This window comes from Hyperolius riggenbachi, chromosome 1 (assembly GCF_040937935.1).
Source record: "Hyperolius riggenbachi isolate aHypRig1 chromosome 1, aHypRig1.pri, whole genome shotgun sequence".
NCBI lineage: Eukaryota > Metazoa > Chordata > Amphibia > Anura > Hyperoliidae > Hyperolius > Hyperolius riggenbachi.
This window is the reverse complement of record NC_090646.1, coordinates 443,926,308-443,954,142: the sequence shown is the minus strand read 5'-3', so window position 1 is coordinate 443,954,142 and position 27,835 is coordinate 443,926,308. Positions and strand designations below refer to the sequence as shown.

General features: G+C 44.1%; 1 protein-coding gene across 3 annotated transcripts in view; it reads left to right on the top strand.

Annotated features, from left to right (window-relative positions):
* SPECC1L (sperm antigen with calponin homology and coiled-coil domains 1 like) overlaps positions 1–27,835 on the top strand; it is a 126,794-nt gene that overhangs the window by 6,454 nt on the left and 92,505 nt on the right. For 2 of the 3 annotated variants that reach the window (XM_068238322.1, XM_068238319.1), the window contains exon 1: positions 17,914–17,932. The exons of the other annotated variant lie outside the window; for it this stretch is intronic. The gene's annotated coding sequence lies outside the window, so the exon portion shown is untranslated. Of the gene's footprint in view, positions 1–17,913; positions 17,933–27,835 lie in introns of those variants that run through there. 3 annotated transcript variants of the gene reach the window in all.

Genomic DNA, 27,835 nt, shown 5'->3' with positions numbered 1-27,835 from the left:
GCCTTGGAATCTATTGTAAATTGATGTGCAGTGCATTGTAGGAATCAATGCCATCTGAATAGATTATTTTCAGAAAGGTACATTAAACTAATGGAAACTGCAGCAGCAATTTCCATTAGTGCGATGCGATTTTGGTCAAAACGCAATCGTCGTCCTGTGTTTTGAATGTGATTGAGCTTTACTATACTAAGTATAGTAGCTCAACTGCAATCGCATGGTGTAAATTGAAATGCGATTGCAATTAAATTGCACTGGTGGGCAGCAGACAGGAGGCTGAACTGCTTTGCAAACGGGCAGTTCAGCCACCTATCTGAAAGGGGCCTAATGCTGGGCATACATGGCTCGTTTCTTCTTATCAATCGAGCCGTTGATGGCTCGATTGATAATTTCCGACAGGTCCGATTGCCCGCCAGATCGATTTCGCGCTCGATACCGGCCGGCAGAACAATAGAAAAAAACGATGATCAGAAAGCGCCCTTGGACGAGCGGTGACGCGCGGCATCGAGCCGCTGGCTCGATACCGGCGCACTATCTAGCCATGTATGCCCAGCATAAGAGCCACCATATGCTGTCCATGGTATGGTTGCTGTTCTTTTATTAGCATGCATTTCTCCTTTAAATATGTAAGTGTTAAAATATTAGATCACTGTACTGTTCAACACCTTTTTCACACCCTTGAGGAAAGCTAACCTGGAAGAAGGTATCATTATGTTCTGTGCTTATCTAGCTGTGCAAGCTATCTGTTTTTAGAATCTTATGCTATTCCATCTGTGGAGTCTGTGAAGTGATTTAGCTGCATTCCAGCAAGGAGTCACAATTCTACCCCAGACAGTTAATTAGAGGGAGGAGAGAACTCTGCTTGCAAATAGATCTCATTTCAAATCATTTCTCCCACAGTTCTTAACAGTGAAATTGATATGTTTCTTTTGTTGGAACCTGTTCTATAACTTTAGGTTTTACGTAACAACTCTTGGCTCTGTTCGTTCTCCGCTCATTGCTAAACGGAGAGTGAACGGCTATGGTATACATAGGAGCCATTCACACTTGGCATGCTGCAAGGGATCCGTTAGTAAGTGGACCGCACTCTTGTGCAGTCTGCAAGAATCCCATGCCTGGCAGATGCGTTCCCCCATATAGTATACGGGGGGAGTGCATCTGCCCCGGGCTAGAGCCGGACCACAGCAGACCATTTGTTTCTGCTGGCCACGTGGTCTGGCTCAAGTGGGAACACAGCCTAAAGCCCAACTTAAACCAAGGTTAAGCAAGACAAAATGTAATAGCAGTAAGACGGGTCACATTTGCCAATTGCAGCAGTCTTCCCGCACCAGGAAAAGGCACATAATGCCTCCCCATGTAGAAGCGCGGTGCAGTGGAAGTAATGTGTGGTTTCCCACTGTGGGTAAAAATAATACCGTCAGTGCTGCTTTTTCTCACACAATGCGTGCGATTCCCTATAGCTGACAACCAGCTGCTATCAGCCAAGACTCAGCAGACACCGCAGATTCATCCGTGGAAATTGCTGCCGGTTTCCTCAGGCTCAAGTGTGAACCCTGCATAATGCATAAATATAAACAGTGTATAGAAGAAAAATAGTGGTCATAATGCCCCTTTCATTGGTCAAAGTTTCTGAAACTGCTTGCAGCCTATTTTTTCTACTTCACACGCTTTAGCGCGCTGAGTGGGTCAATCAGGTGAGACAGAATACAGGAAGAACAGTCAGTGCCTGTTCCCAGAGTCACTGCTTTAGACAGGGATGACGCATAAGTCTGGCTAAGACTGCTGCGGGTTTCCTTTGGACGATTCTTGACAGTATTGGCACGTTTGGCTGACAGCAATTTACTGTCAGCAATAGGGAATCGCATGCACAGGCCAGTTTTTTTTTTTTTTTTCCCACAACAGAAAAACGCACATTTACCCCCACCCCAGTTTACTGCGCATCCACATAGGTAATTATTATATGCATTTTCGCATTGTGGGACAATGTGTGTGACCCCTACCTTTATAGTAGGATCCATGTGACAGTCTGAGGAGATGGAGCAGTGACAGTCATTAGCCATTTCCTGAAAACTAGCTCTACACCTATCCCTAAGGCCCCGTTCACACTTGCGTTTTTGGGAAAAACGGACCGGATGTCCGGACCGGATCCAGACCTGTCCGGTGCCTATCCGGATCCGGTCCGTTTGCATACGTTTTCAATCGGGTATGAATACGGCTGCAATCCGGATCCGTTTTTTTTTAAAGAGATAACACACTATATAAATTCCTGGGGTCTGGGAGGTCAGCAGAAGCTGCACCTGTAGAATCAGGTCCTCCGCTGTGTAGGGCCTCACCTCCACGTCCGATATAGGCCTGGTGCACACCAAAAACCGCTAGCAGATCCGCAAAATGCTAGCAGATTTTGAAACACTTTTTCTTCTTTTTCTGTAGCGTTTCAGCTAGCATTTTGCGGTTTTGTGAAGCGTTTTTGGTGTAGTAGATTTCATGTATTGTTACAGTAAAGCTGTTACTGAACAGCTACTGTAACAAAAAACGCTTGGCAAACCGCTCTGAAGTGCCGTTTTTCAGAGCGGTTTGCGTTTTTCCTATACTTAACATTGAGGCAGAAACGCCTCCGCAATCCAAAATCTGCAGCAGCCCGGGAGTATGCGTTTCTGCAAAACGCCTCCCGCTCTGGTGTGCACCAGCCCATTGAAATACATTACCCAAGCGTATCCGCAGCCGCAAGCGGATCACAAAACGCAGCCGAACCGCTCTGGTGTGCACCAGCCCATTCTGCCAAACAGCTCCAGCACAAAGTCACTGCTGCTCCACTCCAGAAATGCTGTGCCCTTGTGTCCCCATCCAAAATGGCCGCTAGAAAACGCATAGGAAGTGGGGTAGAACGTCCGGTTTTTATAGCCAGTGTGTTCTGTGCTTTCCTTTCCCCATTGGTTTCTATTGCTGGACGGTGCAGTCAGGCTCCGCTCCGGGTGCGTCGGCCGGATGATCCGGACCTTAAAAATGGCACATGTTGGAAAAGTGTCCGGAGTTCGGATCCGGTCCGTACGGAACGGATGCGTGTGTACGGTCGCATAGACTTTGCATTGCTATGCCGAACGTCCGTTCCGTTTGTACAGTATACGGTCCGGAACCGGCCCGGCGAATCCGGACAGCGAACGCTAATGTGAACCGGGCCTAAAGCTATGTACCCACGTTACGATTTTCCCGACGACCAATGCTTTTTTTTTTTTTTTTTTAGCGACAAGCGGTCTTTTATCGCAACGTGGGTACAGGTGCACTATCACGCAAACGTTGCTTAGGTGACTGCAGTAAGTGACTGACATGGTGGATCGTACCTGTCAGATTTCCGACGACACCGCGCAAAGTACTGCGAATGCTTGACTTCTCATTTGCGCCCATTGTGATGTCGCGCATACCCGCTGGCAGGTAGATGAATTGCTGGATGCTCGTCATGAGGGAGACATGGCTGGATCACTCTTCCTAGGTCGTTGTGATGAGTATGAGGCTTAAAGAGTAACTGTCAGGCTGCAAAAGCTAATTTAAACATCTATTCTCCTGTGTTAAACAGTTTAGAAGGAAGCCAACAAGGCAATACTGAAGTTTAGTTTTGATGTGTGCTTATCAGCAAAGCTGTTAGACCCAAGCTCTTAACCTCCCTGGCGGTATGGACGAGCTGAGTTCGTCCAGCAAAAACGTGCAAAAAACGTTAATGACGAGCTGAGCTCGTCCATGCCGACAGGGAAATTTCCTGTTTCTCTGCCCCGCCGGCTGCATTTTTTTCTTATCCCCAGGATGGCTGGACGCCTGACTGCACGCTGTGGGTAGCGATCTGTGCTACCCACAGCGTGCAGAACAAGCATCCAGCCACCCTAGGGAATCCCTGGGCAGCCAGCGGGGCTGAGAATGTGCGGGGGATCCCCCTTGTATGTGGAGGCTGTGCTGGCGGGGGATCCCCCTCTGTGCGGGCGGGGGGAACACCTTTATATGGTGGCTGTTGCGGGCAGGGGATCCCCCTCTGTGCGGGCGGGGGGATCCCCCTTCTATTGTGGCTTTTGCGGGCGGGGGGATCCCCCTCTGTGCGGGTGGGGGGGATCCCCCTTCTATTGTGGCTGTTGCGGGTGGCCTATCCCCCTCCTCCCCCTCCCTCCCGATGTCCCCCCTCCCGATCTCCCCCCCCCCCCTCTCTAAGCCCATTGAGTAAATAGATTTACTCACCGAGGGCTTTCTCCAGCGACGACAGCAGCACTTCCTCCTCCATCTCCGAAGTCCCGGTCTCTGTACAGTTACATTACGAGGCTTGGTGACGTCACCAAGTCTCGTAATGTAACTGTACAGAGAATGAGACTTCGGAGATGGAGGAGGAAGTGCTGCTGCCGTCGCTGGAGAAAGCCCTCGGTGAGTAAATCTATTTACTCAATGGGCTTAGAGAGGGGGGGGAGGAGATCGGGAGGGGGGACATCGGGAGGGGGATAGGCCGCCCGCAACAGCCACAATAGAAGGGGGATCCCCCCACCCGCACAGAGGGGGATCCCCCCGCCCGCAAAAGCCACAATAGAAGGGGGATCCCCCCACCCGCACAGAGGGGGATCCCCCCGCCCGCAAAAGCCACAATAGAAGGGGGATCCCCCCGCCCGCACAGAGGAGGATCCCCTGCCCGCAACAGCCACCATATAAAGGGGTTCCCCCCGCCCGCACAGAGGGGGATCCCCCGCCAGCACAGCCTCCACATACAAGGGGGATCCCCCCCGCACATTCTCTGCCCCGCTGGCTGCCCAGGGATTCCCTAGGGTGGCTGGATGCTTGTTCTGCACGCTGTGGGTAGCACAGATCGCTACCCACAGCGTGCTGGGGGGGGGAGGATCGGGAGGGGGACACCTGGCTCACTATATACCTGGCTAAACACCTGTCTCACTATATACCTGGCTAAACATCTGGCTCGCTATATACCTGGCTAAACACCTGGCTCACTATATACCTGGCTAACTATACTTGGCTAACTATACCTGGCTGCACATCTTCTACCTATACATCTGGGTCTTATACTCACCATTGGCATGCTGATCCCTCGTCGCGTACCTCTGATAGCTTCCCCAGTGTCTTCTTCCATGTCCCTTGGCGGATTTTGCTTCTTCCTCAGCGATCACATGTCCCCCGTTGATCGGCGTTGATGACACCAGGGTCACACAGCGTCATCAACATCTTGCAGAAAACACTTTTTTTTTTAAATTGAATTCAATACAATAATCTGTATTAAATTTAATATTAAAAAAAATTGGTTGCAAAAAAAAATGGTTGCAAATTATTGGAAATTAATTGAAACACTTTTTGCACGGAAATCCTGGGGAAACTGAACGCCAGGGTGGTTAAGAAGCCGAGAGCCGCATACCATACAGCAAAGCATTCTGGGACCATCCCCTCGGCTGCTATTGATAAGTTACAGGGCTCGTGTTACAAAAGCAGCAGCTCACAACATTGAAAAAACTCCTGGCAGAGTACACTGCAGGAGTCCGCTATTGTTCCTAGCCACATGGCTAATTAATATTCACTGCACAGTAGTGTTTTACATTACTGATCTTTTGTGTGAGTGAATTCATCAGGAAGCAGGCAGGACATGACCACACATTTGGCTTCATAGGAGACAGACAAACATGGAACCTGCCATAAGCTGTCTGGAGCATCATTCTCTGCAAATACTATATAAAACTTCTGTGAAATCCAAACGTGGACAGTGAAATGCATATGTAATGCAAGTACAGCCAATGTTTAGCTACTGATATATGTGTTTATTTTCTCTGAGACCCTATACCTAACAGCTCCTCTTTAACAATGATTCCCTACCTCTTCACTGATGAGTCATCTCTTGTACTGTACTAATGGCCAGCAGAAACCACCAAACACATTTACAGAATCTTTTATGCATGAAATTTCACAGCCCATATAAATCGGTTATCTGGTTCATAGCTAATGAGGTTTTTTTTTTTCATGCTCTGATAAAAGCTTACAGCATGTTGCTATTTCTGTGTGCATTTTATTTTGAAAAGTATTACATTGCTGCTGAGGAGATGCATGTTTAAATGCAAATGTGCAAAAAGCTGGGACCCACTACAAAGCGCTAACACAATCGTTAACAAAAAGCGATTTCTCTGCTCCTATACAATACATTAGAGTGGAACTGCTCCCAAAATGCTGCATGTCCCGTGATTGCGAATTTCCCTAATCGCAATTGCTCCAGTGGGATCTGCTCCATCCACTTAGATTGGCAAAGCGTTTTGGGAAATCGCTAATGTTTGGAAGCGATCCCAAAAAGCTGCCAGCCCTTAAGCCTGGGACCCACTAGCAGTGCTTTTCTAAGCGCTTGTTAATGTAATGCTATGGGAGATTCCCTCATGTGGAGACATCCCTCAAGTGGAATCACACACATATCATTATATTAGCATGAGCTTTTCAAATCAAAAGTGCTTAGAAAAGCGCTGCTAGTGGGTCCCAAGCAGTGGATGCAGCCATCTGGCCCATTCCCACAGGCAGCGGTGCATACAGCTTGGCATAACTGCTGGTTGCGACACAGTCACATTTGATACACGTAAATTAAGCCACCTATCTTCACAGCTAAAAGATGCATCCCCATACGTTTCCTTCACATTGCACTGTGACTGATGTTAACAGTGCAACATTAATTAAACAAAACTGCAACAAATTAAGGCCATAAAAAATGACGTTTTACATTGTTACTACTAGCTGCAAACTGACAGCAACAAGTCTAGTCCTGAAAAGGTGGAGGAGGTTGGTTAATCTTCCAAGTGTAGACATTACATTGGTCATAGATATCTTGCTGGGTGGTCAGAAGCATACCAAGTTTTATATAGGTAGTCCTTGTTTGTTTGGTGGGAAGGTCCCAGTGATTCTGATCTCAGTGAGTCTTGTACAGTAAACATAGTTTATTGCATTGGAATTCTAGTCTGTGCATATGTTTTGTCTAGGTGAGACAAGCATGTTCTCTATACACGTATTACCTCTATGAATGGCAAAACCGGCAAGCAGCAAAGTGTTGTGTCAATGAAACCCTATGTGAGCATTCTCACTACAGCATTGTGATATGCATAAAATCAAAAACGCGCTGTATTCAGTATTTTTCTTTTAAGCGTGCGTTTCTCATTGTCTGAACATAAGCAAGACCGCTGAAAAATCAATACTGTTTAGCAGTGTGAACTAAGGCTACATATTCACCTGAAAATTTCTTGCCAAGCTCTGTCACCCAATGTATCGGATTCCGATCCCTGCCGGGCAACACAGCAGCCATGACGCTGTCCATACTCTGGCTGACAAACTCATATGTTGCTATGGGGGGAGGTGATGGAGGGACAACTAGCGTGTGCAATGAAGCGGGTTCCAGCAGATATGGGAATGGCGAGATCAATGGTGTTGTGCGGTGCTTTGCTAAAAATCCAACATGACGTGCTACAACTGTACCCACCCGCTGATATTGTAATGATTCATCGTTTATCGTTCGTATGGGCCTTAAAGGGGCGTTCACACTACTACTTTTGATTGGTCAATTTTTCCGCATCCATGTATTATAAGCGCTTGCCTACACAGTCTGTTAATAGTGTTCAAAAGCTGTTGGCCCTCATACTAGATGCAGGTGGTAAAATTGGGCAATTGAGTGTATCAGGCTTAACTTTAACGTAAGATCAGCTTATTAGTCACTGAACATACAGCTCGGCAGGGAGTTTCCTTGCTGCTTCTTTATCATGCTTTCCTCCTTCATAACATTTCTTATTGGATTTAAATGGGACAGATTATTTATTGTATCTATCCAACATATTACGCAGCACTGGGACATATTACGCAGCACTGGACAGTTTTCAACTATGCAAATGATCAGCTGGCACCAATGGCTGGTCCCAAACCAGCACTTGGTATTATGTTTAGCAACGATTTGTCAGCCAATAGATGGTTTCCGGTCATCTGCCTGACTGACCTGGCCATAAACTTATTTTTGCATGCTGATCATTATTTGATATATATTTGGATTGTAATGTTCAGGGCTGTGGAGTCGGTACAAAAATCCACCGACTCAGACTTCTCAGGTTAGAATTCCACCGACTCCTTCTCCTCTAATTTGCATATTACAATCTTGTTTGAAATTATGTAACATGAAATGTATCTCTTAACTGCCAATGCTTTGGAATTTTAAGACAACTGAAATGAGAGGGATATGGAGGCTGCCATATTTATTCCCTTTTAAACAATACCAGTTACCTGGATATCCGATGGATCTTCTGCCTCTAATACTTTTAAGGTCCGTACACACGCCGGACTTTAGGCAACGACGGGTCCGTCGTTGCCTCCCGCTGGGTGGGCGTGCCAGCGACAGTCCGGCGTGTGTACGCTCTGTCGTCAGACTGATACGGCTGTTTCTGAGCGATCCGCCGTCCGGCGTGTGTACGGACCTTTAGACTAAAACTAGTCCTTGGTAAGAGTACTTGTAGAAGGTACAGACAGAACCAAAGAACATCTATCAGGCCCTAGGCAATGTAATGGTGGGTACATGTAAGAGTGATGTGCATGTACTCTGCAGGAGAATGAGGCAATTCTTCCTCTATTACACATTCTTTATGAACAATCTGAACCAGGTTTATGGGTGATAGACAACACCTCTGTGTTCAATGTGCACAACATTGGATTCCCTGCGCTCTGTGGGGAGTGCATATGTATAGTACTACTGTGTAACAAAGTAAACCTGAGACAGAAGAATTTTTTTTTGTTTTTTGTTTTATACATACAGTGATGTGAAAAACTATTTGCCCCTTCCTGATTTCTTATTCTTTTGCATTTTTGTCACACTTAAATGTTTCTGCTCATCAAAAACCAGTAACTATTAGTCAAAGATAACATAATTGAACACAAAATGCAGTTTTAAATGATGGTTTTTATTATTTAGTGAGAAAAAAAACTCCAAATCTACTTGGCCCTGTGTGAAAAAGTGATTGCCCCCCCCCCCCCCCTTGTTAAATAACTTAACTGTGGTTTATCACACCTGAGTTCAATTTCTGTAGTCACCCCCAGGCCTGATTACTGCCACACCTGTTTCAATCAAGAAATCACTTACCGTAAATAGGAGCTATCTGACACAGAAGTAGCACCTCAAAAGCACCTCAAAAGCTAGACATCATGCCAAGATCCAAAGAAATTCAGGAACAAATGAGAACAAAAGTAATTGAGATCTATCAGTCTGGTAAAGGTTATAAAGCCATTTCTAAAGCTTTGGGACTCCAGCGAACCACAGTGAGAGCCATTATCCACAAATGGAAAAAACATGGAACAGTGATGAACCTTCCCAGGAGTGACCGGCCGACCAAAATTACCCCAAGAGCGCAGAGAAAACTCATCCGAGAGGCCACAAAAGACCCCAGGACAACATCTAAAGAACTGCAGGCCTCACTTGCCTCAATTAAGGTCAGTGTTCACGACTCCACCATAAGAAAGAGGCTGGGCAAAAACGGCCTGCATGGCATGGCACTTTTAAGCAAAAAGAACATTAAGGCTCGTCTCAATTTTGCTAAAAAACATCTCAATGATTGCCAAGACTTTTGGGAAAATACCTTGTGGACCGACGAGACAAAAGTTGAACTTTTTGGAAGGTGCGTGTCCTGTTACATCTGGCGTAGAAGTAACACAGCATTTCAGCAAAAGAACATCATACCAACAGTAAAATATGGTGGTGGTAGTGTGATGGTCTGGGGTTGTTTTGCTGCTTCAGAACCTGGAAGGCTTGCTGTGATAGATGGAACCATGAATTCTACTGTCTACCAAAAAATCCTGAAGGAGAATGTCCGGCCATCTGTTCGTCAACTCAAGCTGAAGCGATCTTGGGTGCTGCAGCAGGACAATGACCCAAAACACACCAGCAAATCCACCTCTGAATGGCTGATGAAAAACAAAATGAAGACTTTGGAGTGGCCTAGTCAAAGTCCTGACCTGAATCCTATTGAGATGTTGTGGCATGACCTTAAAAAGGGCGGTTCATGCTAGAAAACCCTCAAAGCTGAATTACAACAATTCTGCAAAGATGAGTGGGCCAAAATTCCTCCAGAGCGCTGTAAAAGACTCGTTGCAAGTTATCGCAAACGCTTGATTGCAGTTATTGCTGCTAAGGGTGGCCCAACCAGTTATTAGGTTCAGGGGGCAATTTCTTTTTCACACAGGGCCATGTAGATTTTGAGGTTTTTTTTTCTCACTAAATAATAAAAACCATCATTAAAAACTGCATTTCGTGTGCAATTATGTTATCTTTGAGTAATAGTTAATGGTTTTTGATGAGCAGAAACATTTAAGTGTGACAAACATGCAAAAGAATAAGAAATCAGGAAGGGGGCAAATAGTTTTTCACATCACTGTATCTGGGGCTTCCTCCAGCTCCCTTCAGTCTAATCAGTCCCTCGCTGTCCTCTGCCATCTGGATTTAAAAATACGCGGATTGCTTTATTGAAGCAGCACAAGTAACAGAGGGGCTGCAGCACACAACAGGAAAACAGTGACAGGGGCTCTTGGTTACGCTTTAACACGCTTAAGCTCACCAACTGAGCCAAAGTGCCCCAATCTGGTGAGTCCTACTCTACAGCTGCAGTCCCTCTGTAAAAAAAATAAAATAAAAAAAATTATATATATATATATATATATATATATATATATATATATATATATATATATATATATATATATATATATATATATATATATATATATATATATATAATTTTATCATATTTTCTATTTTAATTACAGTTTAAATTCATTAGGAGTCGGTGTATTTTTTTCCCGACTCCCTACTCCAGGTACCCAAAAATTGCTCAGACTCCTCGACTCCCGACTCCATAGCCCTGGTAATGTTGAATCTAACCTCTTAAAAATATTGTGTGGGGTGTGCCTCTTAAGTGTGTAGGGTGGGCAGTACTGGGTACGGATACCGTAAAGAATTCACCAATCGAATATGGATATGATGACAAGGAAAATCTATGTTTAACCAAGCGGTGCTGTTAGGGGCGTAACGAAAAATTAACACCCCCCCTCCCGCCACAAAAAAAAAAAAAAGAATATCAGTCCAGGCAGGTTATTTAAAAAAAAATAAAAAAAAAAAAAATATATATATATATATATATATATATATATATATATATATATCTATCTATCCGGGTATAGTTGGCCTGGTATTGGTGCCCCAATGCAGGTAGCCTGGAGGGGGTCTCACTCCTCCCTCCCACACCCTCACATCCAGCTCTTCAGCTCTCCTCCCTTCAGAAATTAGCGCAACGGGCAGGGAACAACTCGCCTTTTCCTGGCACCAGGCAACGGAGCTCTGCGTGCTGCCGGTCTTCTATGTCTCCAACGCTGCTGACTCGACTTTGTGTTTGGGGGAATTAGTGTCAGCGGTGTTGGAGACATAGAAGACTGGTGCCATGCAGAGCTTCTGTAGTGCTAATTTCTGAAGGGGGGGAGCACTGAAGGAGTAACCGAAGGTGCCTGCTACTCCCCTCCCCCCCCCCCCCATGCGTTGTGCCCACCTCCTACCCTTAAAAATGGCCCTGGGCGAACCCCAGAGCCATGAGCCCCTCAGGCTTCTCGCCCCACCGGCGCCTGCATTTATTGTGGGGGCAATTGTTACGCCCCTGTGTGTTGCTCAGTAGTGCAGAAGGAGAGGGGATCCTGCTCTCTAACACGAGATAACCCTTGCTAAAAGGTTAAAGGGCCATACATTACCCAGTGGCCACCAGATCGACCATCTGATAGATCCCTCCTTGATCAAATCTGATAACAGAGGGATTTATCACCTGCCCACACACTGCACACTGGGTTGGTTTCCAATAGATTTGAGCATGAAAACTATTGGAAAATGTACCTAGCATCTCCACCTGCCCCCTCCCCCCTACTTCAGGCCCTTGGTGAGTGTAGAAGCAGCTCACATATCCGTCACGCGTCTCCTCTAGTGTCCACTCGCCCAGGGCATCTGTACCCCGTGACCCAGTCTCGTGTATGTGACATCAGTACTGGAAACGGGGGGTCACAGTGTAGTGGTGCCCCTGGTGGCAATGGAGAGAAGATGAAAGAGGAGACATGAGGGAGACCTGCCTGGGGTACATCAATCATTAGGATATCAAATGCCCCTACCCCTGCACACGTGTTTCAGCATCAATTTATCTGCTGGATATCAATGCTGCAAATTGAGCAATGTATGGATACCTTTAGCTTACTGGTAGCATTAGACATTGCTAGCTGGTTACAGTCTGTAATATGAGATGCTGTGCTCATTTATTCCTGTTTCCTTGTAATGAGTCAGTGCCAAGCTCTTTGAATTGACTTGGGTACAAGAAACCACCCCCTTTCAATCTGATATTGGCGCATGGTGCTCACTTCCCATAACTGAATCTTCTGTGGAATCCTTCTATCTGTGGGGAATATCTGGCTCTCCTCCCCCTATATATACACACACAGTGAAAGAGGCAGATGTGTGTGTTATATTGGCCTCTAGTACATAAACACGTATGTGCAGCTGAATTAGTCACCTATAACAGGTGGCTGGACAAGTCCTGATTCTATACACTACCTACATATTTTGCGGTTTGCCTCTTTTCTTCTGCTTTGAGCCCAAGACAATGAGGCACATAGTTGTGGATAATTCCACCCCTTGTTTGTGTAATGCACGCTTTTTCTAAACAATTGTTTTACTCCTGTCTGCACATTTTTTTTTACTTGTGTGAATGCAGAGCGATCTGAATGATTCAAATCCATGCACTGCATCACCACTTTGTATTATTTCTTTTGTTTTAAGTTTTTGTATTCTTTGGAAATGTTATAGGGAAACTATACCTTAATTTTTATTTTTAAATGTGCAAGTGATCTGAATCTGTCATTTTAAGGTTGAACTCTTGTGTCGTGGGGTCTTTGGTGTTATTTACTGCCAAACAGGTAATTGGAAGCCCTGTTTACTCTTCAAATAAAGCCTCACTCCAGCCATAATAGTTTTTAGATCTGTGTAGAGCTTGTTTTTGTTTGCCTGTAAGTTCCTTGAATAGCAGATGTCAAACTTTTTAAAGAACAAGTGACACCCATGCTAACCTAGAAATAAAAAACACATACCAGTAGATAAACACTAGTTCTACTTACTTAAAGGGAACCTTAAGTCAACCAAAAAAATGAGATTTACTCACCTGGGGCTTCCCTCAGCCCCCAGCAGCCAATCGGTGCCCTCGCAGCTCCGCTCCGATGTCCCAGGACCCGCTGGCGAGCACTTCCGGTTTGGCCGTCACCGGCCGACAGGCATGGGAACGCGAGTGATTGTTCGCGTTCCCAGCCTGTATATCGCCCCCTATGCTGCTATTGCGGCCAGGAAGGGAACGCGAACAATCACTCGCGTTCCCATGCCTGTCGGCCAGTGACGGCGAAACCGGAAGTCGTCGCCGGCGGGTGCAGAGGCATCGGAGCCGAGCTGCGAGGGCACCGATCGTCTGCTGGGGGCTGAGGGAAGCCCCAGGTGAGTTCATCTCATTTTTTTTTTTTTTTTTTAAACTTTAGGTTATCTTTAACAGATGTATTGCACTGTTCACGTTATGATTCCTGTGAATTTTATAAAGGAAAAGCAGAGAATCCTATTCTAGACCGTTTCCATCTTGGTTACCTTTGAATGAAGCTAATCCTGACATAATTTCCTCCCTCCATTCATTTTTTTTTCCCTCCTCTTGCTAATTTGTGTATTCGTTACCCGCCCTCCTCCCAGAGTCTTTAGACACTCCCACTGAGGTCTATACTAGGAAGTGCACTGTCGTATGTCTTTAGAAGAAGGGGGAAATAAAGGGAAGTGGAGGAATATATTATTATATATTATAGATAAAAAGACCCCCCAGCATGCAACTGTTTTGCCAACCAATGGCAATTAAATGGTCATTGCTCCTAAAGTATGTGATAACTCCAAACCATAACATAAGAAAAAGTTTTGAATGCAGGATTAGCATCTTTATCACTTAATACACTCAGACCAGCTGCTGTTGAAATTTGATTTTTATGGTGACAATCCCGCTTTAAATATACCTGATAAGACTAGACAATGGCCACGTGCTAGCCATAGACTGTCATTCTTATAAGCTGCAATCTTCTCAAAGAGATTTGGTCTGTGCCTTCTCTCCTGTAGTCTAAACAACAAGTCTATGCATTTCAAAGAGAGCGCCCTAGCACACACGCACGCACACACACACACATATACATACATCCCTAAAGACTTTCTTATTCAGCTTCTGGCATATGGTGCACAAGAATGATACTAATATGATTACATTCTGAGAGATCCAAGTGAGGCTTTGGGTCCTACAAGTGGTGACTTGGATAGTGTGCTGCTTCAGGCCTGAAGCCTGTTGGAGCTTTAGGTTAAGTCCCTGAGTCCGCAGGACTTAAAGCAAACCTGAAGTGAAAGGAATATGGAGGCTGACATTTTAATTTTGAACAATCTGTATAGATGCTTCATGATGTTGTTTACTTACTGGCCATAGTAGCTCACTAAACAATGAATGAGCACATTGTGTCACTTTATAGCCTGTACAGTAGGATGCCATGGACTCATTTGCAGCCTTTTGTTCCTCCTTCCCTTTCTATGGCTGAGCAGCATAGCTGCGAGCAGCGCATCTGTACAGCACTCCTTTCCAAAACTGTCACCCTAATGATTAACCTCCTTGCCAGTTATCCCGAGCTCAGCTCGGGGTAACCTGCGCAGGAGGATTTCTCAGGCCCCGCTGGGCCGATTTGCATAATTTTTTTTAATTGCACGCAGCTAGCACTTTGCTAGCTGCGTGCATATTACGATCGTCGCCGCCGATTCACCGCTACCTGCCGTGCCGCCCCCCCCTCCAGACCCCTTGCGCAGCCTGGCCAATCAGTGCCAGGCAGCGCTGAGGGGTGGATCGGGATTCCCTCTGACGTCCCAATGTCCATGACGTTGGTGACGTCATCCCGCCCCATCGCCATTTCGACCGGGGAAGCCCAGCAGTTCTGAACGGGATTTCCTGCTTACTCTGATCGCCGGAGGCGATCGGAGTGGGTGGGGGGATGCCGCTGCTCAGCAGCTATCATGTAGCGAGCCCTGCTGCGCCGCCCCCTTGCCGACACAATTGGAACGGCAAGGGGGTTAACAATTGTTAAGGGCCTGAGTGGTCAGGCCTTTAGAGCGACCGAGAATGAGTGTAATTATAGCTTTTAACCGAGTGCCTTCTTAAAGACAATCTGTACTGTGAAAATCTTACATAAATAAACGTACCAGCCTGTTTGTTGTCTTCTCCTAGTCTTCTCTGTGACATTTCCGCCGCTCCCCGCTGCTTTCTTGGTGATAGAATCACTGTTTTATTCATTCTTTTTGTTAGCAATGAAGATGGATGCCAAACAGGAAATACATCATCAGAGCAGGTGCCTGTGTGCAGAGGCTCCCCTCAAACCTGACTTGACTGCTGGAATGTTTCTCCCACTTGTTGCTTTAGCTGCTTGTCTGAGCTCTGCACTGATCTTTCTGCACTCACAGCTGTTCACAAGGTCACAGACAGGCTGGCTGTGAGCAGAGACCTGTCTGTGAGGGATAAACAAAGCGCACACACACAGAGCCTGCGGGGGCGTGGAGGGGGCATGCATAACTTCTCCCTATCACAGCAGAAGCAGTGCATTCCTCTCTTGATCGACAAAGCTTGACAAAGAATAGAAGATTAGATATAGTACAGAGACAGTGCAACTAGAAAAGGCTGCAGTAAGCAAGACCACATTAGAACAGGTATAGGAACTTATAGGATAGAAGAAATAAGGCTGAAAATTTTGTAACAGTCTCTTTAAACCAAAAGGAATTTGCAACAATTCAGATGGAGTGACTATATGAGGTGCCCCATAATGCATCACTGCTGGGTATGCAAATCGTCCCTTTGATGTCCCTGAAAGCTAAACACACCTCCACAACTGCTGGAATTGGGATTATTGTGGCTCTGTACAATTAACGATCGGACACACCCTTGCATTCCAGCGGTTCTAGAGGTGTGGTTAGCTTTCAGGGACATCAAAGGGATAATTTGCATATTCAGAAGTGATGCATTGTAGGATACCTTATATGCTCACTCCAACCTGAATAAGGGCAAATTTCTGTTTTGCATAGCATTTTAGTAAAAGGGCTTTTTGGTCCTTTTTAGCCCCATTCACAATCCTAGGAGTTCTGGGTCACCACGAGCTTGCTGGGCATGTTGTAACTACGGCATTGTCTGTAGAGAGAGGGAATGTGTTAAAGCGGACCCAAACCAAACATTTTTTTAATTAAAAATATTTAGTTGCACCACTCTGACACATACAAAGATAAATAAACACTCCTTCAAGCCTATGAGCATTTTAGTGCATGCTTTTCACCCTTCTCTTTTCATAACTAGGGTTATACTGGGGGCAGTCATTAGCAATTCCTCCATTGCCGGACACCTCCTACTCCACCAGTTTGCTGGAAAAATCCCGGCAATTTGAAAGGAAGGGAGGGGTTCCTCCAATAAATGTAAAATATTTTATATTTGTCATCATGCAGCTGAAAAAAGGCTGCTATTTATTATTATAATTTAGAAAATAGATTTTATTTCTGAAATCTTGTATTTTTAATTTGGGTCCACTTTAATCAGATATAGGACTGGAACCCACTATGGGCACTTCTGGCAATTGTAAAGCACCCCCGATTTGCTAAATCTTGGAAGTTCCATGATTTTTTGTAGATTGCCGGAGCAATAGTGATTTAAAGAGGAACTCCAGTGAAAATAATGTAATAAAAAAAGTGCTTCATTTTTACAATAATTATGTATAAATGATTTAGTCAGTGTTTGCCCATTGTAAAATATTTTAAATCCCTGATTTACATTCTGACATTTATTACATGGTGACATTGTTACTGCTGGCAAGTGATGTAGCTGCTGCTTGCTGTTTTGGCAGCTGTAAACGGCTATTTCCCACAATGTAACAAGGTTCACAGACAGGAAACTGCCAGAAGTACCTCGGTACTCAGAGCTTCTTGTGGGAGGGGTTTCACCACAATATCAGTCATACAGCGCCCACTAATGGTCTGTTTGTGAAAAGGAATAGATTTCTCATGTAAAAGGGGGTATCAGCTACTGATTGGGATAAAGTTCAATTCTTGGTCAGAGTTTCTCTTTTTAAGGAGTACTGCAGCCACTGATGCTATTGCTCCGCGATCGCTGACAACATTCTGCATTTTGCGATCACCCTCATAGGGATCCACTGGTGTAGTGCTTTGCCTGTGGCCAGCGAATGACAAGTACTGCAAACCACGCCTTGTGGGTTCCAGCTCATACTGTTTTTTTTTTTTTTGTTTCCCCCCCCCCCTCATTTGCAGTTATCTAAAAGTAAGACTGTGTGTGTTCATAGCCTTTGCATATAACTGCTCTCTGTCTCTGCCTTCAAACCAGATGTGCATTTATATATATTTACCACTGGGCAGCTGCTGTAAATGGGGGAGGGCGGACGAGATCCCTCTTTTGTCTGTCATATCCAAGGAATTCCAAATATTAGGGACGTTTATAGTCAGTCAGAATCCCTGCGGTCTTAAGTGAGATTCCAAATAAGGAAGACATGCACACAGCCGTTTCCACATCAGCTGCGTGGTTTAAACTGTAATCTTTTTGCCTCGTTACCCCTCTTGATGTGGTTATGGTGCTGAGGGCAGGAATAGATGACGTGTAACGTACAAAATGTTTACTGATGTAAGAGCTGTGCTGCTCCATTGGATCGCATTGGTTTTTGAAAAGGTAGAAGGGAGGGAAGTAGGTGCCGTATATAGCCTGTAATCATTGTAACGGAGTGTCAGTAGACGTAGCCCACAACCGACTCTCTACATGTGTTCTCCTAAGAGCAACCAGCTGAGCAACAGGTACCATTTTCCTTGTAATGATTCACATAAAGTGTGTCACAGAAGCTGCTATTAGCTGTAAAGTGATGGGACACTCCTAATGCTCAATCAGAAGTAAAGATGGCTATCATTTGTCTTTACTTGGACTTTAATAACATGTAATTGTATAAAAAGGCTATTGTGTTCCATATAGTTTAATTAGACCTGCTCCAGAGGCTACCCATTTTGTAAAGAGAAGTTTTATGTCTGTATATGCAGGTCACAGGATGTAATTATCTCATTGTTTCATGCTTCTGCATAGGAGAGGTGCATGTGCCAGTCTTTGCCTCATGCAATGCTAGATAATGGGGGGCTGACGTAGTATGGGGTTGTTGAACGTTCCCAGCTCAGCTTTTGTAGCATTGGTATATGTGTACACAAGCATCAAAATCTGTCACTCAGTATATAGACTGCAGAAAAATATAGACAATGTTTACTGGAAAATGCCCTCTCCTACAGTTCTTGTGTGATTCAGCTGCTGTGACCTTACCAGATGCAAATCATTCAATGCATTCAGCAGAGTTCATAATGGTGGGTCATATGTGCGCCTTGGCCAAACATCTGGCTATCTTGAGGGCGATCAACCATCCGATTCAATAATGATCGAATCAGATGAAAATCAGCGCCCCAACAAGCATGCCCGATCGGTGATATTTGTCGAATGGCAGACATGCTTGGAAATCTTGGGCCAGCGTGGCCAATCGTGTTCACGGCAGTAATGACGTGCAATATCGTGTGTGAATACAACGGAACTCCTGGCCGCTGTCACCGCAATTGTTATATGTGACCCCCGGTGCCCACGCATTAAAATACTTGTGTGGGTGCTCACCGCTAGTGTCCATCCCTCCAGCTTCCGCATTCATTCCCCACATGCTGCCAGCATATAGCACTGGTGCGCGTGTGACGTGCTAAATGCCGGTAGGACGTGGGGAGTGAATGCAGAAGCACAGTGGACACTGCAGCAGCGGACAGGTGAGATATTTTAACACACTGAGGGTCAAATATAACATTTGAGTGGACATTGATGGAGGCATTGTGTCACAAGGCCGATTCCTGAAATATTTCATGCAGTGTATGGACAGCCAACAGATCTCTCTCTGATCAGTTTCCATCAGAGAGATGTGTCTCATGGTCGATCTGCCCATACAGCGCTCATGTTTTGAATGCATGTTTTGCTGATTGCGGTTGTATCATGATGTGCAGTGTTCAAAGTTTTGGGCTGTGTGGTTTTTGTTTTGTTTTGTTTTTGTGTGCTTTGCTGGAATAATGTTTGATTTTTATTACCTGGCTTGCTGGGTTTTCAAAACTCTCTTCCTGTGCTAATGCCAGATGCTGCTTTCCTGAGAGAACAGCATTTTGTGTTTTTAGTTCAAACTCCCCCATCCCTCCTACATGTGGTAGTCGGGAAGGAGTTGGGAGATGTTACCAGATGTTTCAAATGGGAACATAGAGCTTGATCATAAAACTGTGCTAAATCTATCATGCACGCACATTGCCGGTTAATATTAGCGCACGCACACAGCGCACAGTTGTCAGTGTAGCGTGCACTCTTAAAGAGGAACTCTAGTGAAAATAATGTAATAAAAAAGGGCTTAATTTTTACTATAATTATGTATAAATGATTTAGTCAGTGTTTGCCCATTGTAAAATCTTTCCTCTCCCTGATTTACATTGTGACATTTATCACATGGTGAAATTTTTACTGCTGGCAGGTGATGTCAGTGGAAGGAGATGCTGCTTTTTTGGCAGTTGGAAACAGCTGTTATTTCCCACAATGCAACAAAGCTCCCACAGTGTGATGTCAGGACTAGGTCTGGGGGTCTGCAATTTGGCATGGAGGTGGCTTCAGGGGTCCCTTCCCCACTCTCTGAATTTGGTGTCCATAGGTGGCATGGTTGTGGAGATCTTTGGTATCTAATCTAACCAATCAGGGGAGGGTGCATTGCTGGAGATTTTAAACCAACGGGAGGGCTGCTACTTCAATGTGCATGACTGAAGCTCTGAGCCTCCAGGGATCTGATCCCCCTACTGTTTCTGAGACGTGAAAGATGGATTCACACAGGTCATGCTAGATATTGCACCTCTATTTAATTGTAACTGTCAGGTAATTGCGGCTGCATTACCCAATGGCAGTGCACGGGGACTGGGACAAAGGCACTGCCCCCCTGGAAGCGTTTGTGGTGCACCAGACCAGAGCGCCATGGCACCTCGTTTGAGAACTAATTACATGTGTCCCCCCCCCACACACACTACTCAGAGGGAGAATAGCATTAATGCCACCCCAGACTTTCAGCAGGCACAGGGTGAGCCATGTTTAGATTTTATCCTGCACCAACATTTGGCCATGGCAATTTTTTTTAATGACTTATCCTATCCATATACCTTGCTCTTGAAATATAACTTGTTCTGAAGGGCATCCTTGAGCAGAACCTATGCTGTGTGTACCTTCCTCCTATCTATTTACACATATGGTGATTGCTTGGACATCAGCAAAGAAGATGCCTGAATTAAAGCAAGTTAGGGAGGAACTCCGCCCTAAAAGTTGTGTTTTTGCATATGATCCGTGCGTGTGCATGTATGCTTATCACGTGTGTGTGTGTGTGTGTATAGATCCTTAATGGATACCCGAAGTGACATGTGACATGAGATAGACATGGGTATGTACAGTGCCTAGCACACAAATAACTAGGCCATGTTCCTTTTTTTCTTTCTCTGCCTGAAAGAGTTAAATATCAGGTATGTAAGTGGCTGACTCAGTCCTGACTCAGACAGGAAGGGACTACAGTGTGACCCTCACTGATAAGAAATTCCCCTTTTTATCTCTTTCTTGCTCTCAGAATCCATTTTCTGCTGGGAAAGTGTTTTATATTTGGAATTTCTTATTAGTGAGGGTCACACTGTAGTCACTTCCTGTCTGAATCAGGACTGAGTCAGCTACTTACATACCTGATATTTAACTCTTTCAAGCAGAGAAAGAAAAAAAATAATACAGCATAGTTATTTTGTGGTAGGCACTGTACATACCCATGTCTATCTCATCATGTCACATGTCAGCAGGGCTGTGGAGTCGGTCCAAAAATTCCGACTCCTCAGTTTAGGATTCCTCCGACTCCGACTCCACGACTCTGACTCCTCTAATTTGCATATTACAATTTTGTTGATTAAAAGTATGTAACATGAAATTCGTCTCTTAACTGCCAAAGCTTAGGAATTTTACAAGACAACTGAAGTGAGAAGGATATGTAGACTACTATATTTATTCCCTTTAGACTAAAACTAGTCCTTGGTAAGAGTACTTGTAAAAGGTACAAACCGGAACAAAGAACATCTATCAGGCCCTAGGCAATGTAAGTGTGGGTACATGTAAGAATGATGTGCAGGTACTCTGCAGGGGAATGAGGAGATTGTAAACAGACAACACCTCTGTGTTCAATGTGCACAGCATTCTCAGTGGATTCCCTGCAGCTATGTGGGGAGTGCATATGTAGAGTATAGTACTACTGTGTAACAAAGTAAACCTGAGACAGATGAAATTAAAGTTTTATACATACCTGGGGCTTCCTCCAGCTGCCTTCAGGATAATCAGTCCCTCGTTGTCCTCCTCCACCACCTGGATCTTCTGCTATGAGTCCAGGTACTTGAGCCAGTCTGGCGTAGTGCGCATGCACGCACTCCGCCGCCAGGAGCATACTACACCTGTGCAGCACTATTGCGCAGGTACAGAATGTTCCTGGCTGTGGGAGCGGCATGCGGCCGGACAGCGCTGACTGGCTGAATTACCAGGACTCATAGCAGAAGATCCGGGTGGTGGAAGACAGTGAGGGACTGATTAGCCTGAAGGGGGCTGGAGGAAGCCCCAGGTATGTATAAAACTTTACTTTTCATCCGTCTCAGTTTCCCTTTAATTTGTAGTCACCAAACCAAATTTTAATAACATATCAAATTATTTGATTTCATCAGCAAAGGGAGTGCATACATTTGCATAAATCAGCATCAATGCAGAATTATTTCCATCTCGTTGACCATCTCTATTAGTGACACGGCTACACATCAGGCTTTATACTTACAGCATAGATGTTATTTAGTGTATAAAAGAGATTCCTGTGTACACTTCATATATACAGTCACAATCAGATATGTATATCTGACTTTAAAAATACGGGGACTGCTTTATTGAAGCAGCACAAGTAACTAATTTTGATTGGTTTATTTCATTTTTGTAGACTAAGCACAGCTATTACTGTATATATACTGTATATATACATTATTTTTAATGACTTTTATCTGAGAAATAGAACATTTTATCATATTTTCTATTTTAATTACAGGTACAAATTCATTAGGAGTCGGAGTCGGTGCATTTTTCCCCGACTCCGACTCCGACTCCAGGCACCCAAAATTGCCCGACTCCACGACTCCGACTCCACGACTCCGACTCCACAACCCTGCATGTCAGTTCGGGTATCCATTAATCATTTAGGGTGCTTATGACTAAACTTAGCTGAATGTGGTACCTTTTACGTTCCTGCATTTTTTTTTTTTGGCCTTTTGCACAGTAGTAGTGACTGATTTACTTTCTCTACATTTAGATGGCTATCTCGTGTAGTGATTACAATATTTTTAGGGTGTCTCCCTTATGGATTTGGAAAGTACACAGAAGTAAGAGACAGAAATGTGCCTTTCTAAAGTTTAACACTATTGGAATTGTGATGCAAAGATAGTTATGCATTTTAGCAGGGCTGTGGAGTCGGTCCGAAAATCCACCGACTCCGACTCCTCAGTTTAGGATTCCTCCGACTCCGACTCCACGACTCCGACTCCTCTAATTTGCATATTACAATTTTGTTGATTAAAAGTATGTAACATGAAATTCGTCTCTTAACTGCCAACGCTTAGGAATTTTACAAGACAACTGAAGTGAGAAGGATATGTAGACTACTATATTTATTCCCTTTTAGACTAAAACTAGTCCTTGGTAAGAGTACTTGTAAAAGGTACAAACCGGAACAAAGAACATCTATCAGGCCCTAGGCAATGTAACTGTGGGTACATGTAAGAATGATGTGCAGGTACTCTGCAGGGGAATGAGGAGATTGTAAACAGACAACACCTCTGTGTTTAATGTGCACAGCATTCTCAGTGGATTCCCTGCAGCTCTGTGGGGAGTGCATATGTAGAGTATAGTACTAGTGTGTAACAAAGTAAACCTGAGACAGATGAAATTAAAGTTTTATACATACCTGGGGCTTCCTCCAGCCGCCTTCAGGATAATCAGTCCCCTTCGTTGTCCTCCTCCACCACCTGGATCTTCTGCTATGAGTCCAGGTACTTGAGCCAGTCAGGCGTAGTGCGCATGCACACACTCCGCTGCCAGGAGCATACTACACCTGTGCAGCACTATTGCGCAGGTGCAAAATGTTCCTGGCTGTGGGAGCGGCATGCGGCCGGACAGCGCTGACTGGCTGAATTACCAGGACTCATAGCAGAAGATCCGGGTGGTGGAGGACAGCGAGGGACTGATTAGCCTGAAGGGGGCTGGAGGAAGCCCCAGGTATGTATAAAACTTTACTTTTCATCCGTCTCAGTTACCCTTTAATTTGTAGTCACCAAACCAAATTTTAATAACATATCAAATTATTTGATTTCATCAGCAAAGGGAGTGCATACATTTGCATAAATCAGCATCAATGCAGAATTATTTCAATCTCGTTGACCATCTCTATTAGTGACACGGCTACACATCAGGCTTTATTCTTACAGCATAGATGTTATTTAGTATATATAAGAGATTCCTGTGTACACATCATATATACAATCACAATCAGATATGTATATCTGACCTTAAAAATACGGGGACTGCTTTATTGAAGCAGCACAAGTAACTAATTTTGATTGGTTTATTTCATTTTTGTGGACAAATCACAGCTATTACTGTATATATACTGTATATATACATTATTTTTAATCACTATTATCTGAGAAATAGAACATTTTATCATATTTTCTATTTTAATTACAGTTACAAATTCATTAGGAGTCGGAGTCGGTGCATTTTTTCCCGACTCCGACTCCAGGCACCCAAAAATGCCCGACTCCACGACTCCGACTCCACGACTCCGACTCCACAGCCCTGCATTTTAGGGTGTATTAGACCTACTGTATGTTGGTGGGTACAGAGAGGGTCATGCAGAGTTCAGCAGCACATCTATTAGTGGCCACAGAGAGGGCAGTCATACAGCGTTTGATTACAATCACAGATTTCTCGGCAGCAGGGCAAACGTTTAATATAACTGCACACTATGGGAATGTTTATGTATAGTGTGTTAGTGTTATTAGTATTTGTTTTCTATAAACAAATAGTAATGGGAATCTAGTGGAAGGGCTATTTCATAACCTTCAGTAGTGTTTAGTGGGGAAACATTTCCCAGCAGGACCACTGTAAGCAGTGTTAGGATTTTTGCAAGATTGATATTGTTGATTTGGGTTCTTTTAAAAATGAAAAAAAAGCAATTTTATTTCAAACAAGTACAGAGGTACAGTTAATAGCAATTGTGCAAATGTATCAGCAGAGAATAAGAGATACGTTGTTAGGTAGCAGTTTCAAATTTAAATTTACCATTATAACACATGGATTAAGGTGTCAGTTAAGAGTTGAGGCTCATTTATGTGAATTTTAGTATACAGAAAAGAGATCCTAATTCTTATTATTGTTATGCGTTTATTTATAAACTGCTGTCACCTTCCACAGTACTTTAATGAGTCCATTGCGACATCATTTAACTGTCATTCTGTTTTTGTCATACCATATCCTAAATCAATTTTGTGTGTGGCATGTTTTGGGATGATTGGAAAAGCCCAGAGAAAACTCATGTGGAGACAGGGAGGATTTATAAAGTGTCCTGGCCAGGACTTGAACCTTGGACTTGTGGACTTTCAACAAAAAGGCCTTCACTTGTGTCAGGATGGGAAAATGTGAAAAAAAAAAGGAAAAACAAAAGCCTTCAAGTGAATATTATTCATTGTATTGAGTGATATATTTCCAACATATTCTGTCGCACTAGTGTATAATACGGGAAGGCAGGGGCCCATATGAGCTTACAGGTTAAGGGGATGGAGAGTCCAACCAACCCCCTGACCAGCCAAACATGTGGGGCAACAGGAGAATACAAAAGTACAAACACAGGTGTGCAATACTGGCAGGGTCCCAGGTACTTATGTCAAGGACCGCCCTCTGCATGCTACACCTCACGTGGGCAGGAGTAGTGCAGACAGACCCCCCCCCAAAACTGCTTTCACCACCTGGGGAGACTATCCACAACTGCTCCTACTGAATAGGAAAGAGCTCACTTCCAAGCAGCATCTGCCTTATAAAATGTCTGCAGAAGCCTGTCAGCAAATTAAAGGCACAGTGCGTGCATTCAAACTGCAGTACCTAAGTATGCAAGGACTGAGCTGACCATACTAATGCCTCAAAATTAAAGGGAGACCCTCAACCACACATAATAGGTGAAACTTTAGTTATGATAAAAACAACTTGCGGGAAATTTACATTCCGTTGCAATATTTGCATAAGTCTGCATTAGGTTGTACTAGTGGAGGATGTTTGCATCCAAAATGGTTTGCATGCAAAGGCATTTCGTACTAGACCCTTTCACCACGGTTATACAATATTATTAACCTGGAAAAGTCATCACAAACTCCCCACCAGGTAGACCAACTAAAATGGCCTTCAGCATTGAAGAGGTAATCTGCAGAGGTACATTTTTTTTTCTTCAGTCCATTGCCCTGGTTTCTGCCAAATGATTGATTACTGCAGCTGCCATATTTCAATTTCCTGCAGAGGATTCCTGTTAATCTAGATCTGTGGGGATTTCAAGTGGAACATTTCAGTAAGCCTCTGAGGATTGACTTTGGTTTGAACCAATTTGAATCCAGAAAGGGGATCTTCAGTGGGATTAGCAATAATGCCAGGTTCAGGATGAAAATACAGTGAGAACAGAGGGCGGAGTAAAGGGCCCTGCATTACAGCAGACACATTTGAGGAATTAAAAAGAAAATTGTGGATTTATGCTGAAGGAATTTGGGGTCAAACAGTAAATAAGTGTGTTTTTATTCCATTCAAATATGCACTATGTCCATGTAGGTTTGTTTTCTTTCTTGTGAATAGGTAAGAGGTCTGAAACAGGCTCTCTTTTATTTATTCACCTGAATTTTAGGTGGAAAATCACACACTTTCTGCTCTGTCTTTAAATATGTCTAAAGACCGATTTTGAGAAGATTCTTACAAGGTTTATTGACTGGAAGGAAGTGTCTTCCGAAAAACATTTGCTGAAAAATGTCAAAAAGCTCACACACAAAAAAAGAATGGCCCCAGTTAAAGGCAACCCAAACTGAGAAGGATATGGATTTTTCCTTTTAAAATAATACCAGTTGCCTGACTCTACTGCTGATGCTGTGTCTCTAATACTTTCAGCCACAGCCCCTCAACAAGCATGCAGATCAGGTGCTCTGACTGAAGTCACACTGGATTAGCTGCATGCTTGTTTCAGGTGTGTGATTCAACCACTGCTGCAGCAAAAGAGATCAACAGGACTGACTAGCAACTGGTATTGTTTAAAAGAAAACCTCCATATCCCTTTCATTTTAGGTTCCCTTTAAATAGACAGAATACCAGAGATGGTACACTAGCACTCATTTATACTTACCTGGGGCTTCCTCCACCCCCATAAGCACTGGGGCTTCCCTCTTCAGCCCCTCCATTTGAGCGGTACAACTCCCAGTAATCTGGTCCGTCGCCACCAGTTGAGGGCCTTTGTGCCTGCTCAGCCGCACTTGCCCCCGCCAGGCGGACGATGAGGGGTGCGCACATGGCTCCACATGTGCAAAAGGCCGCGACTGCCCGGATTTCCGGGAGTCATAGCGGGTCGAGGAGGACAACGAGGGAGGCCACGGTACTTTTGGGGCTGGTGGAAGCCCCAGGAAAATATAAACTAGTGCTAGGAAACCATCTCTGGTTTCCTTTAAAGAGGAACTCCAGTGAAAATAATGTAATGAAAATGAGTGCTTCATTTTTACAATAATTATTTATAAATGATTAAAGAGACACTGAAGCGAAAAAAAATATATGATATAATGAATTGTTTGTGTACTATGAATAATTTCTAGAAGATTAGCAGCAAAGAAAATATTCTCATACTTTTATTTTCAGGTATATAGTGTTTTTTTCTAACATTGCATTATTCTATAATATGTGCAGATTACACAACACTTAACATTCAAAATGAGTCTTTCAGAGCAGTCTGTGAAGTAATGAACTCTCCTCTAGCAGAGAAAAAGTAAACAGTTCAATTATAGTTGAGATAATACAAGTCAGAAAACAGCCCTCTCCACGACTAACTTAGTCGGAGAGCTTAATGGCTTGTGTGCATAACAACTGGAGTTTCTCAACTCTTCCTGTACTGGAAACAATTACACTGATGTATCTGATCTTAATGTTTTATTTCTTAGCTGTACTACACATACAAATCATAATATCATAATTTTTTTTTTGCTTCAGTGTCTCTTTAAGTCACTGTTTGTGCATTTTAAAATCTTTCCTCTGCCTGATTTACATTCTGACATTTATCACATGGTGACATCTTTACTGCTGGCAGGTGAAGTCTGTGGAAAGAGATGATGCATTTTTGCCAGTTAGAAAAAGCTGTTATTTCCCACAGTGCAACTAGGCTCCCACAGTGTGATGTCAGCACCGTGGTCCTGACATCACACTGTGGGAGGGGTTTCACCACAATATCAGCCATACAGAGCCCCCTGATGATCTGTTGGAGAAAAGGAAAAATATGTCTCATTGGAAAGGGGGTGTTGGCTACTTATTGGGATGAAGTT